Here is a 16,241-nt window from a genome sequence, read left to right on the forward strand (position 1 = left end):
TGATGGTTTTCGGTATACAATGGAGTTGAAATATCTTTTGAACAAACTTCCTAGCCAAGATAGGTGATCCGTCCTTTAAATTGCCAGCAGTGAAGTGGGCTACCTTCGTGAATTTTTCAACCATGACCAAGATAACATCATGTTTGCATCGAGGTGTCAGTAGTCCCTACACGAAGTCCATGCTAATAACGTGCTATTTGTACTAGGGAATCTCATGCGAGTAAAGAAGTCATGCTGGATGGACATCTTCAACCTTAGCATGTTGACATTCCAAACACTGGACAACATACTCTGTCACATCTTGCTTGAGTTCTAGCCAAAAATACAATGACCTCACATCAACCATCATTTTATTCACCCCTGGGTGCCTTGAAAACGGAGTGCAATGCATCTCCTCAAGCTCTACTTTCCGCAACCCTTCATGCTCAGGAACATATATCCAGTTCTGGTATTTCAGTAGACCATCATCATCAAGTGAGTATCCATCAAAATGTAGATCAGCTGAGTCAGTATGCAATGCCGACTTCACCCATTCGTAATGAGTGTCACTAGGAAGATACTATAGAATGTACTCCCTCAGGAGGGTGCTAGAAGAAGTGATAGCAGTAATGTGTCTTCTATGACTGAGAGCATGTACTACCCTATTCTCTTTTCCCTTGATGTATTCAATGTCAAAATCGTATTCGCTAAGGAACTCTATCCATCACCTATGTCTGACATTAAGATTGGGTTGAGTGAAAATATATCTCAAACCCATATGATCAGTCTTAAGTTCAAATGTCTTTCCCAAAAGTAATGCCGCCACATCTGCAAAGCATGTACTATCACAGCCAACTCCAAGTCATGCAAAGCATAGTTCACCTCATGTTGTTTGAGCTTTCTGGACTCATAGGCTACAACCTTGCCATCTTGCATTAGTACTCCACCAAGCCCATCCCCCGAAGCATCTGTAGTTACAACAAAATGTCCATTTGGATATGGTATAACCAATATAGGAGCAGAAGTAAGCCTTTGCTTTAGCAATTGAAAAGCCTTCTCACATGCTTCATGATGAATAAATCATCATTGATGTCAAAATAAAGACAATAAATAAGCTTGAAGTAGCTTATGAACCTGGATATAAGTCATCATAAGTATGCCATACTGTGAAGACATGAATACATCTGAAATAATAGTCGTGTTTGCAATAATGATTAAAGACATTGGCTCAATGATTTAAACAGCATGTTGGCTATGATTCCTATATGATTATAGAAAACTTAACACAAATAACATCAAGGAGACATCAAAACAGCTACAACATTAAAGGAGCAGTAAGAAGTGTTCCAAATTCTGATAGAAATAAGAGTAGCATGGGAAATATTGCCAAACTATTACAGATTTATAGACCATGAATCAAGGAGATGTAAGTATTGCCATCATTTTTTGAAGGAGCAATTAATAGAGCCTGATAAATAGCAATTGGTGATAACAACAACATTTCTATTTAACAACCATGCTTAAAAGAGACAAGGTTAACAGAGATATCTATAAAAACTTCTGAATTTAACTTCGCCATTTATAGAAACCATAAGCAAAATCATGCACATCAGAAAAATTAGAGGAAGCAGTGACCAACATTTTTGGCTGCGGTTGAAGAAGAGTATCAACAGTATGTAAAAGAAACATTTGGTAATGACTGAAGAAAGACAACAACCTGGTTACCCTTTGAGCATGATACATACATGTTTGGTGAAGGTCTGATGTTTTAGATTAAGTCACTATGAGTCTCTATGTCAGAGGTTTTAAGTAGTAAAGTATTTATATGATATGCATGGTCTTCCTAACGTGAAGAAAATCCCACACATAAGCATCACAATCAGAATATAAAGTCATGGGAACTGCAAGCCCTTAGAAAGAAGCTATGGAAACATAAAATTGATGTGAGCAATGTTAAATTAATTATTCCAACCAACTCAACTGTCAGCACAGACTATGGACAAGTTTTCTCCACATGTTCAATGGAGGCCAGCCTTATCTTCCACAGTCCATCTCAACCATTCACCATTAATTCTCCAGATAACTTTATACTATAGTCTATGTAGAATTTGTTATGTATTTGTTTATAAATAGAAGAAGTTGGGCCTGTGATCTGTAGAGCCGATCTTTGGGTTTCTCATCTCAATTGGTTTCTCCCTTGTCGAGTTTAGCTCAAATTGTTAGACTTGACACAGTTCGAACTATTTTAGCAATAGCTGCACAAAATGATTGAAAAGTGTATCAAATGGATGTAAAATCGGCTTTTTTGAATGGTTTTCTTGATTAAGAAGTTTGTGTTAAACAACCACCTGGTTATGAGGTTTGTGGGCATGAAGACAAACTATATAAATTAAGCAAGGCACTTTATGGTTTGAAACAAGCACTTAGGGCTGGTATAAGAGGATTGATTCATACATGATAAGTATTCAATTTAATAGAAGTAACAGTGAGCCCACATTGTATGTAAAGACTAATATGGAAGGTCAGATTTTAAATGTGTGTTTGTATGTTGATGACTTGATATTCATTGGAAATCTATAAATAGAAATGTTCAAGTCAGAAATGATGAAAGAATTTGAAATGACAGATTTGGGGTTGATGAGATATTTTCTACATATTGAAGTTATTCAATGTGACAAAGGTATATTCATTTGTCAATTCAAGTATATAAAGGATGTTTTGAAGAGATTTGAAATGATGAATTGCAATCCAGGTTCAACTCTAGTCACAACAGGAATGAAACTTAGCAAGGAGGAAAATGGTTCAAATGTTGATCCAACTATGTTTAAAAGACTTGTTGGAAGTTTAATGTATACCACAGCTACAAGGCTAGATATCATGTATGGTGTAAGTTTGATCTCAAGGTTCATGGAATCACTACAAAATTCTCATTGGCAAGTTGGAAAAAAGATATTGAGATATTTTCCAAGAATAATAGGTTATGGAATCCTATATTCCAAAGCTAACAATTTTGGTTTGATTGGTTATACTAATAATGATTTTGCAGGTAGCATTGATGACAAGAAGAGCACTTTCGGATATATCTTTCACCTTGGATCAAGAGTTGTGTCATGGGCATCAAAGAAGTAGCCTATAGTGATGATCTCATCAGCTGAAGCAGAATATTTAGCTGCCACTTCCATAGCATGTCAAGCAGTATGGATATGTCGAGTTCTCTTAGATCTACACCATAATCAAGAAGAACCAACACAAATCATTTGTGATAACAAATCAGCAATTGCATTATCGAAGAATCGTGTATTTCATAAAAGGAGCAAACATTTCGATACAAGGTATCACTTCATATAGTGATGACAGGCTCAAAGTGATGATAGTTTCCCTATAATGATCATTTATGGTCATTGGAACCAGTGAGTTTTTGATTTAAAGAGTGATTAAGTGCAAAGTTTATGATGATCTTGAAACCATTTGTGAGTGAAGGTTTGTGGTGAGCCAAAACCACTTTATTGATTGTGATGAGGGGAACAATATGAATAATGATACTTGAGACATGATTATAAATGGGTACCTAACAAGGCTTTATGCCAAGACCCATGGTTTCTAGATTATGGGGGGATTTCTAAGACAATTGGATAACTAATTTATGGGGGGATGTTAGAAATACATTAATTACCAACTACTATGGTCAGCGCAGACCAACCAACCAGCATGACAATCAGTCGCCTTCTACCGTCCATGCACAGTCCACTATAAATGTTGCAACTAACAATGGTCTATGGTCTTAAAGAATTTATTATTTATTTTCTTATAAATACAATGAACTGGATTTGTGATTAGGAGAGCCCATATTTGGGTTTCTCCATGGCTTCTCCTCTCTTATGGTTTCTTCTATGTTGTGATTTTTTCATGGTATCAGAGCCTCTATAGGTTTTTGTTGTGATTTCAACTTGGTATCAGAGAAAGCATACTTTAAACACAAAGGCATAATAAACATTTCCATTATCAATGTCTTCCATGCCATGTCTATGCATTCTCTAGCCCTCCTACTTGCACAAAGATGCTCCACATGCTTCTAATCTATGAATGACAGCTTTAAACAATGCTAACTTAAACACTTCAACTTTGGCTTCCTTCTCTCCATGGTTTCTCCTCTCTTATGGTTTCTTCTCTTCTTGGTATTTTAACTTGGTATCAAAGCAACTGTTTTTAAACTTGGTATCAGAGCTAATGGTCAAGGATCCAAGAGTCTGAAGAGCTATGGCTGAAAGATTGTGATTGAGAAGTGTGGAGGATTGCTATTGTCTTGTGAAGAAGACTGTTGCTATGAGAAGACTGCCCATTATAGAGATGGATTGAAGATTGGTGAATGTTAATTTGTTAAGTGAGCTAAAAGAGTAGAAGTGTTGAAGTGATTATCAATTGCTTTTATGCAGTGGTACATCATATTGTGTGTTTGATTGCTATTGTGTTCTCCATTCACCCCAATAGAATGAATTGGTATGGAGGAGTTGTCAAGGAATTTAAGCAATGTGGGCTTAGGAATGTGCATTTTGAGTTGGGTGAAAGAATAGAATGAGAGATTGAAGGCTTGCTATAGAAATTGTAATAACCCCAATAGGTTATAACTTCTTCAAACACCAAAAATCTTTATACTTCAGTTGTTTGACATTTCGTCAAACACTTTGCAAGCAAGCTCTGATACCACTATAATAACCCTCCTCAAATCTGCCCTCAAAATAAAATTGATGAAAGCTCATGGAATTTCATCAAACAATTCACATGCAAGGGACGTATGACTGATATAGTATTTCAGCTAGCTTCAAATGACTTTTTCTTCAATTTGCATCAATGAGAATCTTGTGCTAGAAGACTACAATGGACTACACAATGACCTAACATGAGTGTGCTACTAATTTTGACAATATTCAGTGCATATATATGATCTAAGCATGAGAAATGAACACCTACAGCCAACTGACATTTTTACAAACAGTTGGTATGCAAACTAACTAGCTGATAAATAATGATATTAAATTGCTTAAATGACACCAACAACTATTATCTTCTTAATTGCAATGAAAATTACAATGCTCATGAAATATGGCCAAGACTTTGGCATTTACATGGATTACAAAATGATAATGCTGGTATAATGCACACTTACAGCTGAAAGCTTATAACACCCTAAAAAGCAATACTAACAAAAGAACCTGGTTGTAGATGGCTGTAATAATTTCCTTCAATGCTGCCCTTTCTGCTTTGCTTTTTTCGAACTGCTTTTTCAGCCTGCTTTTTCGGTTCTGCTTTTTCGGACTGCTTTTTCAGCCTGCTTTTTCGGTTCCGCTTTTTTGGACTGCTTTTTCGTATCTACTTTTTTGGATTGCTATTATGTTGAATCTCAAGACCATATCTTTCAATGGCGTCAAGATTTCTAGCTTGAAGGGATTTCGTCCTTCAAACTATAGAGACATAATCTTCAGAAAATTCCTCAATTTCTTTGATATTTTCAAGCATACTAAAAAGAAGCTCTTCCCTTTCTTTTATAGTGTTCTCACAAGAGCTCAATCCTTCCTTTTCTCAATGTGGGATAAAACATCACTCCCTTTATGTAACTTATGTCTCCAATGTGTTATAAAATAAAGAGGACTCTTTTAATTTAAATATTTCCCACAAACTATAGTCTATGCATTAATAAAGTTAAATATTTAAATTTAACTTTATAAAATAGCTTTATCAATGCATAACAAATCTTATCAATGATAAACAAGTCTTCTTGCCGATTTTAAACAATTACCATCGACATACTGCTGCCACTGGATGTCCGACCATATCCAAGATGACTTACTATAAATAGTAAGTATGCCCAAAGTTGCCTCAAAACCCCTCAAAAAGACCTACAGCTGAAACTATCTAGGCCAAATGGCCTCTAAGCCCCTTTAATGTCCTGGTTAGCCTACGGGACCGTGGGGAAATAGGCTAACGACAACATCATGCTATGAATGCTAAAAAGAGGACATTAGAGAAATGAGAGAAGCCATGAAAAGAAGGAAGCCAAAGTTGAAGTGTTTAAGCTATCATTCATAGATTAGAAGCATGTGGAGCATCTGTGTGCAAGCGAGAGTGCCAGAGAATGCATAGACATAGCATGGAAGACATTGATCATAGAAATGTTTATTATATCTTTGTGTTTAGAGTATGTGTGTCTAGTTTATTATCATGTTATAGATTAGTTATGGTAGTTAGTTGTAATTGCATCAAGTGAAAATAGTTTGGATTGGTGGTGAGTTGGTTTGTCATGGTGCAAAGCTTTGTGTGTGTGCTGATTTGGGATTAAAGTGTTGGATCGGAAGTGAGAGAATATGTCTATCTAAATATATTGTTGTAGAAGATTGTTGAATTGGTATCCCCTCAATAGAGTGATGAAGATTGAATTAGTGATTGTTAATGGGCTATGTGAATGTATGGGGTACATTATCGGTTGTGCCCGACACCCGAAAGGCTTTTTGTTTGTCATATTGATGAACCATGTAATTGAAAAGGATTCCTATAGAACTGGCCAATACAACGGCTGCGTACCCATGTATCTCGGTAGATTCTTTTTATATGGACTCAATAATCAGTTTTGATGCAAGTACAAAAAGGATAAAGGCCCAGAGTGATGATAGTTTCCCATAGTGATGATTCGTGGAACCAATGAGTGCTTGTTTTGTGGTAATCTTGAAACCATTTGTGAGTGAGATTTGTGGTGAGCCAAAACCACTTTAGTGTGAAGTTTGTGGTGATTTTGAAACCATTTGTGTGATGTTTATGGAGTTTGTGGTGATCTTAAACCCACATCAAAGCATTGGTTATGAGTTTATTGAGATATAATCAATAAATATCTCTATGAACTTGTCAAGACAGTCTCTGAAGATGTTCATCAAGTTCATGAAAGTGGCAGGAGCATTTGTCTGTCCAAAAGGTAAGACTAAAAATTCATAATGCCCATATCTTGTTCTGAATGTTGTTTTAGGCATGTTCTCATCCTTGATCCGAAGTTGGTGATATCTGGATCTCAAATCAGTTTTTGAGAATACGATCACTCCCTCCAGTTGATCAAATAATTCATCAATTTGTAGGAAGGGGTGTCAATTTTTAATGGTCATCTTATTTAGCATATGATAATCGATGCACAACCTTAAGGTACCATCTTTCTTCTTGACAAAGATTAAAGTAGCTCCCCACAATGATACACTAGGGTAGATGAAACCCTTGTCTAGAGGTTCTTGTAGCTGTGTATTCAGTTCATACATTTCTGTGGAGGTCATGTGGTAAGGGAGTTGTGATTGAGGTTCTTTTCCTAGCACAAGGTCTATAGAGACATCAAACTCCCTCTTAGGGGTAGTTCAGGTAAATCATCTAGGAACACATCTTTGAATTCCTGCAAAATGGAATAATCCTCTAGATGAGGTGGTATCTCTTGTATGTCCTTGACATGCACCACATATAACTAACATCCCTTTCTCCTTGCTTTCTTCAATTGCATAGCGGAGATTTGTCTCATTTCAAGTGGTCATTTGACACCATTATCACTGAGTGACTTGAATCATCAAGGCATTCAATTACCTTATCCTGATAGTTAACTAAGGCTTTATGTTAACTTAGCCAATTGATACCTAGGATGACATCATATGAGCCGAAAGGAGCTACATATAAGTTGACTTCTGTTGACAAGCATTGCTCTACCCTATACTCAGCCCTATTACCATATTCTACAGTCCAAGGTTTGGCCATGTAAGCAGCCCTAACATGTATTCTAGCTACTAGCTTAGGGTCTACAAAGCATTCAGTAGCAACAATATCAACTACAGCCTACTTGGGTTCAACTACAACATGAATGTGATGCTACGGTGGAAAATCTCTTCTATTAGATCACTTAGGGCATTTAGTGACAAAATGGTTACTGCCACACACAAAACATCTTGTTTGGGGTCCTCTCCTATCATCATTCATGTTGTTTCCATCCTTATTGTTTCTATTCCTTCCATTTTTGTTCCTATTGTTCCTATTGTTTTGATTCTTGTTGTTGTTCTAGTTATCATTGTTTTTGTTTATGTCAAAATTTTCTTTCCCTTTTCCTTTCATGTTCCTGATCCATTGCTTCTTTCCATCCCCCTTCTATTTGTCATCCTGGTATTTCCTTTTGTAGTTCTAGTTATGATAGAATTTGGATGAAGATGCATCCTTCAATTGTTGTTCCTATTTTAGAGCCTTTTCGAGGGAAAAATCCATGGTCTTAGGCTCTAGCATTTTGACCTCATTGTAAATCTTAGGTTGCAAACCCATAACAAATTTTTGGGTCCTAAATAGTTCATTAGGTTGATACTAAGGAACATACTTCACTAGATGACAAGAACGTTCATGATATTGTGTGTCATGTTTTCCTGTAAAAGCTTATAGAAATTTGATGATTTCTTGTCATAGAACAGTTGAGCTAACCACCTTCCCAAAATAGCTACAAGAATTCTTCTCAAGTTACTTGCCCATGTTGAAGTTTCTTTTTGGCCATCACATTTTCCCACCACATAGATGCCTCACCCATTAGCTAAAATGTGGCCCAAAATACCCTGGATTTCCTAGTATAACTCCAAACAAGAAAGTATTTTCCATACTGGTAATCCATTCTTCTACATCCTCCCTAGAAGATTTGGCATGAAATGTGGGTGGGGTGACCTTCTTGAGATCTTTTCTCAAGTTAGCCGCAATTTGAATTTGATCAGTGTTATTTGTAGCAAGTCGATGGCCAACCTCCATCTTTTTCTCTTCTTCTAACCTCCTAAGTACCTCATCTAGTTGATCATCCTCACACTTCTTCCTCTGTTCCTCCTCTTGCTAGTGCAAGACCGTTAAGCATTGATCTTCATTCTGCTTCCTTGCCTCCTAATTGGCATGTCTACCTCTAGCATCATGTTTCAATGTATCCATCATTTGGCCTTGTTGCTATAACAAAGCCCACTACTGAGTCAACAGTGCCAATTGGTCCAACCTCTGATTAGATTCCTTAGCTTGTGGACTACTACTGGATCCATCCCTTTGGCTAGCTCTTGTGGCCATGGTGATAATTCAAACACCTGCACACATTGGTGCATATTAGCACAATAGCCCAAGGCCCTAGGGTTTAAGCACATCTATGATACTATATGTAAGAAACATGTCCTACTCAACAATTGCGACATCATACATTTGTGAGAATTGCGAAATTAAGCAACAAAAGACTCAATTGAAAAGTCAATAATCATTCATTAACCAATAAACATGATTTAACAATTGAGTTTGCCAAAACCAAATGTAATTACTATGCATTGACAAAGATGTTCATCTTGTAATAGCTTCGTCATAAAATAAATGTAATTAATTAAACCTTGTTATTGGGCCGATTGAGTTAATATATCTCGGACCCATTTTTAAATTATTTCCGTAGGTAGTTTGGCCGTCTGCTATCTTTGAACACCCTCAGAAGGTTTTCCCAACAGGTATTTAAGCACGGCTTGTAGGTAGTAGTAGCTATGCATTTTGGATTATTTCTTTGTACTGCAAATTCCAGTTGGGATTCTCTATTGTTCGCCATTTCAAAAGTGAAAGATCTTCCCTACTTGGCTATTCCGATTTCAGTGGAATTCGACCCTCGCCCTATTCCATTGTTACATGTAATACTTCGCTCGGATCTGGCAAATCGAAGCAATATCTCTTGGCAAATAGAAATTGAAGATTATTTATGTTCCATTCTCCATTCTTGTTTAGCATTATCTAATATATTCGGAATTAATAGTTTAAGTTACAGATCTCTGTGTTCTTTTTCCTTCCATACCCCATCCACTACATGCCATACTACCTAACATATGACCTTCTTGGCATTTCATACTATACCTCTACTCCCCTCCTTCATTGGCTATATGGCCCACCCCCTTCACTCTCCCTCCGTACGGACTTCACATCATCACCCATAGTCTTTCCCAACACCATACGGCCAACTACAAGCCTCCTCTGTACAGCCCTTGTTCTTGCCCATTGTACATTCCACACTTGCCCACCGTAATGCCCCCAAAGACCATATGGCCTTCAATCAATTGTACGGCCCCTTCCTTGTGTAACTATATGGCACATTCTCTGCTCTATAACATACCATACGTCCTGTACTGTATGGCCTTCCCATTGTCCATACGTTTGCCATTGACATCCGTACACCATCCCAACCCAACCATACTGTCGTCTAGATCACTGCACATCTTCCATCTATTTGCCAAATTGTCTGTAGAAAGATTATTTAAAATGTATACACGAAACGAACCATTATAATGGTATTAGAGCTTTTGATTCTGCCAGCTTGTGGAAGTGAATGCAAGTTTATACTCAAAGGAGAAGGCGAAATAACCTCATTGATAGAATGGCAGATCATCAGGATCCTACGGCAGAACTCGTGAATCTTTTAAGAGAGCTCAACAGAAACCAAAAGCTGATGTAGGAAATATTACAAAAATTATCTGAGGGAAAGACAATAGGAGAACAAAATGGGCATAGCAACGACTCAGTTTCTAGAAGGGAAAACTTTCAACCCTCTCACTCTTGACCCTCAATACCCATCTTCCTTCCAAGGATGGAAGCACCATACAAAGAAAGAGAGCCCACTTTTCAGGAAATGCAAGAAAAACTTCACAAAGATTGGCAGAATGCAAATATGGAAGGTGATATATGTTATAGAGACTATGTTGATCTAAGAATGAGATATTTTGGCAAGGGAAATCATGGTTATTTTAATGATGATCTCAGGAGAAAGATCAAAAAGGTAAACTTATCGCCATTTGATGGATTTGAAGCCATTACTACACAATCATGGGTTTTGAAGGCTGATACTTATTTCCAACTTAATCTGATGCCTGAAGAGGAAGCAATCAAGTTCGCAACACTTCATCTAGAAGGAGTGGCGCATGAGTGGTGGCATCATGGATTGGTCACTCGTGGACATGACCAAGTGACCTCTTATGTCAAGTTCACTAAGAGACTTATTGACCGTTTCAATGGGAAAGATCCTGAGCTAAACTTCAAAGATCTAGCTCAGCTAAAGCAAATGGGCACGATAGACAACTAAATCACTAAGTTCCAAAAGCTGTTAGTATTATTCATAGATATCTCTGAAAGATGTCAAATTGTGTTATTCATGGATGGGCTAAGAGAGCCTTTGAGAGGCTAGATCAAAGGGTTCAACCCATGTGCACTTAATAGCTTTATTAAGAAGGTGCGTGACATGGCCACATCTTCATCCAAAACTCACGCAACTACATCAACACCATCCCCACAAGAAGACAAAGACAAGGAGCCAATTCAGGAAAAATCGAGCAGTTTGATGATAATTTTTGGCAAGAGCTCCGGAGGAAAGCTCTTTGTTTCACGTGCAAAGAACCATGGGGTCCTGGTCATCACTGCCTTGGGAAGGGAAAGATTCATTACATTGAGGTAATGCTTGATGATGACGAAGAACAAATTCCTACAGTGACTGATGAAGAAATTACCCAATAGGAGAGAATAAATGCCCTAATACAAAAAGGGGGTTCCATTGCTACCCTCACTACAGTGACTGGAAGTGATATCTTCAGGGTTCATGGCACACTTCACGGAAAATGAGTTCCCATCATGATTGATAGTGGCACCACACTCAATTTCATTAATTCAACTTTGGTCACTAGTAAAGGCTTACACACAATTGAGCATGGAGGATTTGAGGTTAAGGTTGTAGGAAGAACCTTGTTACCTTGCACTCATGTGATCCCACGGCTACAAATTTCCATGGTAAACTATGCCATGACAGATGAATTCTTTTTCATTGATTTGGTTGATACTAACATCATTTTGGGCATCCAATATTTGGAAACTCTTGACCAGTACACCCAAAGTTTCAAAAGGATGGACTTTTCATACGAGATGGATGGTAAGAAGGTGTTGCTAAGAGGAATGTCAAATAGAGGATCGAGGTAAGTCGCAATCAAGAAGATGGAGGTTTTTTTTAATCATGATTGGACCCCAAACACTGCTAGTGAAAACACGATAGTCAACGCCTTACCCCATTCCTTGGATAATTGGTAGGCCCATCTATTGGTGAAGTACTCCAAGAACACTTTTGTATGTCAGTTGATGGATGGCTATGTACATGATGAAAGATACAAAATTATTGATGACATCATTTACTTCTGCGAGAAGATCTACTTAGTACCTGACTCGGGACTGAAGAAGTTGATTATGGAAGGTTTCCTACAGCCAGATTTGCATTTACCTGAAGACAAGCAAATTTTGGGATGGGATGACTATAATATCCCCGTCACAAAATAAATGTAATTAATCAAACCTTGTTATTGGGTCAATTGAGTTAATATATCTCAGATCCATTTTTAAATTGTTTCCATAGGTAGTTTGACCGTCAGCCATCTTTGTACACCCTCAAAAGATTTTCTCGACGAGTATTTAAGAAACGATTTGCATTTGTTTGAGGACAAGAAAATTTTGGGACGAGAGGACTGTAATATCCCCATCATAAAATACATTTAATTAATTAAACCTTGTTATTGGGTCGATTGAGTTAATATATCTCGGACCGATTTTTTAATTGTTTCAGTAGGTAGTTTGGCCGTCAGCTATCTTTGTACACCCTCAAAAGGTTTTCCCGATCTGTAACTTAAATTATTAAGTCCAAATATATCTTTGCTCACCATTTCGAAAGTGAAAGATCTTCCCCACTTGGCTATTTCGGTTTCGGTGGAATTCGACCCTCACCCTATTCCATTGTTGCATGTAATACTTCGCTCGGATCTGGCAAATTGGAGCAACATCTCTTGGCAAATCGAAATTGAAGGTTATTTATGTTTCATTCTACATTTTTGTTTAGCATAATCTGATATATTTGGAATTAATAGTTTAAGTTACAAATCTATGTGTTCTTTTTCCTTCCATAACCCATCTGCTACATACCATACTACCTATCGTACAACCTTCTTGGCATTTCATACTGTATCTCCACTCCCCTCCTTCACTGACTGTATAGCCCCACCCCTTCACTCTCCCTCTGTACAGACTTCACATCATCACCCATGGTCTTTTCCAACACCATACAACCAACTACAAGCCTCCTCCGTATGGCCCTTGTTCTTGCCCACCGTACATTCCACACTTGCCCACTGTACTACCCCCAAAGACCGTACGGCCTTCAATCAACTATGTACAGCCGACCTATCACCTCCTCTCCATTCAAAGAGCATACAACCTCTTCCTTGTGTCATCGTATGGAACATTCTCTGCTCCATAACATACCATACATCCTGTACCGTACGACCTTCCCATTGTCCATACGTTTGCCATTGACATCTATACGCCATGCCAACCCAACCATACTATCGTCTAGATCACTGTATGTCTTCCATCGGTTTGCCAAATTGTCTGTAGAATTTTTTTTTGAATCATATACAGGAAACGGACCATTACAGATCTACACATCATACATCTATCACATGTCCATCATATGAATGATTAAATAGTACATCAAGATCACAAAAGATTCAATATATATTGGTCTTAACTACATCTTAATGATCATTACAAGATGACATTACATCATGAACAGAGTTATATAAAGAATGCCTTGAACATGTGTCCATCTATGTGTTCTAGTCTCCAAATCCATTGAACTTCCTCCATCTGCTATTTGAGACAGGAGTGTGGCCAAAGTACTTTTATCATGCTAACTACGAAGTGTTTAGCTCCCCCAGGGTCCTTTCTGACACAAAGAATGCCTGACCTTGACACGAAAAGCGTAACAACTCGGAACAAGAGGATTGAATAGATCCGGTGCAGCCATGTAACATACTACTTTCCACATATGTCAAAGTAGCCTAAACACAGAATGTGGTAGGGAAAACATAACAGCTTACATATATGCAATAAATGTTATAAAAGCATATCTACTCATTTGCAAAAAATAAATTACGACATATCTACACATATGCATAAAAAGAAATAGCTTGGCCAAGCATTTTTAAGGCCAGGATTAACTGAAAGAAGAAACAAAGTGTAACGAATCCATTCAATCAGAATTAGCGGGTAGAGACAAACAAAACGTAAGATAGCTATCTCTAACCCTCCCTTTAATGTCACATTACAGCCATCCCATAAAGGAGATAAAAGATCATTTAGGGCACAAACATGCAATCATATCACAATAAAACCACAATGAATGAACTCATATACAATCAGCATAATCATAGATTTCAGGGAGTGCGGTCATCTATGTTCAACATAGCAATGCAGTACAAGGAATTAATTAATTTAAGAAGATAAGGAAAATCCACACGCTGTAGTTACTATCAAGGATTAATCTTTATCTATCCATCACTAGGTCATATGCATATTCATAGATTACACCATTTATGCTTCTGAATAAAAGATTTGCAGAATTTTACACAACATTTACAAAACCTTTTCTGTACATTATTGTTACAATCTTGAGAGAACCCTTCACAAGGTATGATCAAATGTACCGCTTATTTAGTATATCATGAATTGTCATAAAAAGATGTTCTTCTCTACATGTAAAATGTGTTTCTATGGATTAAATACTAGTTAATAAGATACAATGTCTCATGTAATATATGGTACTGTTCAAGTAACAACAACGGATCCCACTGGTTTATATACTCATTTTTCATGTCGCTACCTTTGAAACAATTAACCAGGTAATTGAGTAGTATAATAGCAACCACTTTGCTAAAGAAATTTCATTCGCTTGTTAGCTAAGTTATAAGGATTTGTGTTACAATGAATGTCAGAATCCTTTGCTTTTCTTCAACCATGCACTCAACCATGTTTCTTTGTTATGGTTTGTCCAAGTGACATTAGTTGAATCTAAATTATGTCCACCACTAATTTTTGAAATAAACTCTTTCGCAGTTTATATAAACAACCATCTCAATCACAATTCAGGCAGTATAGAATGATGGATCATGACGGTATTCCAGACAATGAATGACTTTAAAACTTACGCAGCCAAGAATTCAATAGATTATATCTTTCTTAGTTGAAACTGCGTACCCGGATAGGAAGCCATGGAAATGTCAGTTTTTATTATTCTCATGAGATTCTTGGATTCAACTCCGTTAGGGCAGAGACTATAGGTTGATCATGCGTAGTTTCTTTACCCTTAACCTTCTCATAAAAAGTACATCGTGCTGGAGCTGCTAAGTGGCAGAGAGAGGAGTCGTTCAGTTGTGTGAGGGAGGAAGAGGCGATGATGAAAACATGATACTTATTCACTTTCACACAACACTTACATCTAGCACAACTGGCGGCACAAATTAACAACTACTTAAGTGCATATTTCGCAGAGTGGAACGAATTCATTGTGAGGTCAGTAAAAAAAATAGAGTTGGGGATTACTTAATCAAGCTATGAAATAGGGAATCCCATAAATTATAATAGCCACATCTATCAAGAAATTTCCTGACAAAGTGATTTAAATGATCACGATGGAGTGGACAATCCTTAGAATGTCCGATTAGACCTCTGTCTCAACATGGTTTGTGATTAATATCATTCGGGTGGTTAATATCATTTTGACCATTTGTCACCTCTTATCATTTCCACTTTACTTGCTCAGCTGTAATGAGAGCTCATCAGTGATGAATAGGATAGATAGACCACTTTGGTTTACTTGGCGGGGGATATTTTAATTAGGAATGGGAGACATTACAAAATAGTGTTTTATGTAGCCTTGGTTGAAGTTGTTTATATTTCTGCCTGTTGGTAGTTGCCTTTCTCTCTCCATTTTTAATTTCTTCTCTGTCTGCTTTTCACCATATGTTAGTCATTCTCAACCTATTTGCACTAGCATTAACATTTATACTTGTAGGGAGAGTTTTGAATTAACTTTTCAACCATTAATCCTCCAATACTCTTGCAGTTTTCTTGCTTAAGGTTGAGACTACGCAAGCTAATGGCACTGATATTTCTTGATCAGTGTGATGCGTCATATCTAGTTACTTGGAGTCCTTTTTTTTCTGATAACTTCTGGGTGTGTTTGAAAAACCAAAATAATTAAAATTTAACTACGTCTACAATTGACCATTTTTTGGTCAATTAGATTGGAAAGATACATTCAGAAAAAGTGAATTCTTTATTTGAATGCGTGAGTTTGATAATCTAATTTAATTCAATGAATAAGTAATTTGGGTATTCTAGGTTGGACA

The 16,241-nt window shown here is 37.1% G+C and overlaps 1 long non-coding RNA gene across 1 annotated transcript in view; it reads right to left on the minus strand.

Moving 5' to 3' along the window:
* The window catches only part of LOC149555065 (uncharacterized), a 69,278-nt gene extending 53,728 nt beyond the window's left edge, over positions 1 to 15,550 (minus strand). Inside the window, exon 1 of the long non-coding RNA XR_016364452.1 lies at positions 15,088 to 15,550. This is a non-coding gene — a long non-coding RNA (uncharacterized LOC149555065). The remainder of the gene's footprint in view (positions 1 to 15,087) is intronic.
* Positions 15,551 to 16,241: the final 691 nt, after the last annotated feature.

This window comes from Cupressus sempervirens, chromosome 5, assembly GCF_028749045.1.
Source record: "Cupressus sempervirens isolate cs-2001-9-10 chromosome 5, ASM2874904v1, whole genome shotgun sequence".
NCBI classification, from domain to species: domain Eukaryota; kingdom Viridiplantae; phylum Streptophyta; class Pinopsida; order Cupressales; family Cupressaceae; genus Cupressus; species Cupressus sempervirens.